This window comes from Geospiza fortis, unplaced genomic scaffold, assembly GCF_000277835.1.
Source record: "Geospiza fortis unplaced genomic scaffold, GeoFor_1.0 scaffold2226, whole genome shotgun sequence".
In the NCBI taxonomy this organism is placed as follows: Eukaryota; Metazoa; Chordata; class Aves; order Passeriformes; family Thraupidae; genus Geospiza; species Geospiza fortis.
This window is the reverse complement of record NW_005055325.1, coordinates 9,893-13,259: the sequence shown is the minus strand read 5'-3', so window position 1 is coordinate 13,259 and position 3,367 is coordinate 9,893.

The window sequence follows — 3,367 nt, the reverse complement described above, 5'->3', positions numbered from 1 at the left end:
CAAATCAGCCTGCTTGGAGTCTGTGCCACTTTCTTACTCAACAGCGACAGTTTTGTATGCAGATCCAATTGAAATTAAAGTTATGAGATAAGTTAGGAAACCTCTACTAACATTCTGCATTCATTAGTGCATTTGAAATTACTTCATTTACAAACTTACAAAGTCTTCCAGATAAAGCAGTTTCCAAATACCTTGTGGAAACTTTGCACAAAAATGTTGTTAATGACGTGACATCTTAATGATATCAGAAAGAGCTGAGCTGTTCTTTCTGTGTGGGAAGTTTGATACGCTGCCTGATTTTATTGAATAATTTGGGCAATTCAGAAACTAGTTTAATATGAATTTTTGTATTGTATTTCTAAATGCCGTTCATTATATCAGAAATCCTCTTGCATTTTGCCTAACAAGAGAGGAAAGATAGCTTCTTATTTAAGCAGCTGGGGGAAGGAGACTTGGGTTTGGTTTTTGTATTGCCCTCTTCAGAGAAGATGCAATAAATCTATACTTAGCCTTAAAAGAACAGAGGCACAGGATGAGACATATTAATATATCCCATGGGAACACGAGAATTTGAAAATTTAGCACCCCTTCATTTCAAAGCCTTCAGTCTCATCTACTGGAAAGTGTCTCAGCATTTTCTTTCATCATTCTGAGAACAGAGGACAGCCAGTGCTATGCCTTGTTCTCTCTCTTTTCAGTGCCTTTCTCTCTGTTTCTAGCTTGTATTCATTTCAAAGGAGAAACCTCTTTTCCTTATAAGGAAGATAGGCCAATTTTTTTTATATACTTGTTAGGCTAAAATTGTTCTCTGCAAGAGAAGTACTTGTCCAAATCTCCACAATCTAAATAAACGACCTTCCCTTTGTGCTGATTAAGCCTCTAGGAAAGACGAAACAACAAAAATGTCCTCAGTTTTGTCCCCTCCTGCCATTGTAAGGTAAGAGGCAGGAAGCAAAAATCCAACACAGTCTTTCTTTAACCTTTCCTTTAAAACAACACTGTCTGATCCCACCCCAAAGGCACAGAGAGTAAAATACTACCTAGAAGTGGCAAGGTGGTAACAAGCAGTACAAATGTCCTACTACTCTCTTTTCAGAAGAGCTCTGGGGAGTGTTTTACACGTATATGCCAGTGTGTATCTATGGGGACATGAGTACCAAGGTGTGTAAGTCTACACATACAATACCTGTGTGTGCCAGTGTGCACGACACTGGGTGCACACACAAGTACCAAGGTGTACACGTGTTATGTGCATTACTATATACATGTGTGTTAAATTACCCCCTCTCAGGTGTGACTAAGTTTGTCTACAGCTCTGTGTTTGTGAGTGTGCACAGGCTCTACAAGTGTGAGCATAGCCCTGTGTAAGATATGTGTGTTGATGACATTACACATATTAGTGTGCACAGATTTATATACTTGCGTTAATGTACACAAGTTCTACATACAAGCAAGTCTTGTGTTTGTGAGTGCATGTGCCTTGGTAGAGACTGTACATAAGTGAGTGTCTCTGTGGCACACATGTGCTAGCATGTGCAAGTAGAGCGTGCACAGCTCCGTGTGTGTGTACAAGTGTGTGCTGCTAACAAGTACCTCTGTACTCCAAGATTCTATACCAATAAACAAGTACCTGTGTGTGTGTACTACTTCTGCACATACCTCTATGTGCAGACATGGACTGAGCATGCCCAGAAACATGGCTCTGGATGCACAACTCAGTGCATCCGGCTGCTGACTCACCTGAGAAAACAAACGTTTGTGTGTGTCAATGTGTACGTATCACTACTGAGCTCTACTGACCAGAGGAGCCCCTAACTCCCTGTGTACAATATGTAGAGTTCAACTTAGCTTATAACAGAGATACAAACCAACCCATTCAAACTGCTGTTATTTATATTCTTACCTCCTGCCTTAATTTTGCTGTAGACTTGTTAGAACTTATAAATGTGTGAACTCATTCTCGTATATTGATAGACTAACACTACTCCCCTGTTACTGTACTTTGTGAAAGACAAGTGAAAGCCTCACAAGACTACTCTACATGCTTTAGATAACTGTTTAAGTAACATTTTGAACAGAGAATGAAAATTATATTAGTAATTAATATAATTGTCCTATGAAAATTACAAGTATCTCTTAAGGAGAGGAACAGTGAAAAGCACTAAAATGATTTTTAAAACCTTTTAAAATTTCTAAAGTGAGCGGTTGCTTCTCACAGAAACAATGAGAAATAACTATTCTTTCTCTTGTTATTAGATGCATCTATATTCATACAACACAAACTTTTCACTTATCCTCTTGTGATATTTGAGTATTTTTATAGATTTTTCACTATTAACTGTAAAGTGAGAAATAATCCTGAGGCAGGGGTTTAGAAATTTAACTTGGGGTAGAAACCAATTTTAGATTTAGCTGATGAGTGCTGTTTTAGCTTGTTTAGTCTATAGCCTGCTAAACTTATTTAGTCTGCTAAATTGCTGTGCTCGCAAAAGGCCTGCAGAGAGAACAGAGGAGATTCAAGGCTACTTAGAAAGGAATGCAAGCTTCCAAGCTGAAGAGAGATAAGGAGGGGTCCCACCGACCTTGGAAAGAAAACTGAAGCTGGGTTTCAGGCACAGCGGACATTACAGCGACGTTACTGGAGAACTGCGCAGACTCATAAAAACTGATAAGACAGTTTTAATACGAAACGGGGCTAGGAAATGTATATGCATGAACCTATCGTGAAACTTTATGCATATGCAACAAGTTAAGGGATAAAATATACTCGGGAATTCTCGGGGGTGCGCATGTCCTTTGGGGGAGCTATCCTGCATGCGTCTGGCACTGAAATAAATCATACTGGCATTACAACTTTTACAAGTTGTGGAGTTTTTTTCTGCAAATCACCCATAGGGTTAGAATTAGAAATGCAGAACTATCAAGAAATGTTATATGAGCAGGAGATTAAAATGTTCTCATATTTTTTTACTTCTTTGAAAGGGTGTGTTAGTTTAACACAACCTGGCTTTTATCTGGGGTGGAGAAAGACACAGAGGTTGCTTCTGAGAGAAAAGTTCCTTGAAACTTTTATGTCCAGCAGAGCCAATCCCTGAAAGCTCTGACGATGGACATATTGGCTGGCCCAATTAGAGAAGTTTGTAACACCTCTGTGATGACATATTTAAGAATGAAAAAAAAAGCACGCAATCTCTCTTTCTTCCTTCCCTCTGAAGGGTGGCAAGGGGGCTGCCAGGCCCCTTCCCTGAATGGCTGCCGGAGCCCTTCTCAGCCGAGGTCATTCCGCCAGGGGGGGCATCCCAGTGCCATGAGCAGCCACATGGCCAAGATCAGTGCTGGGAGCACCCATGTGGCCGAGGCGGGGCCC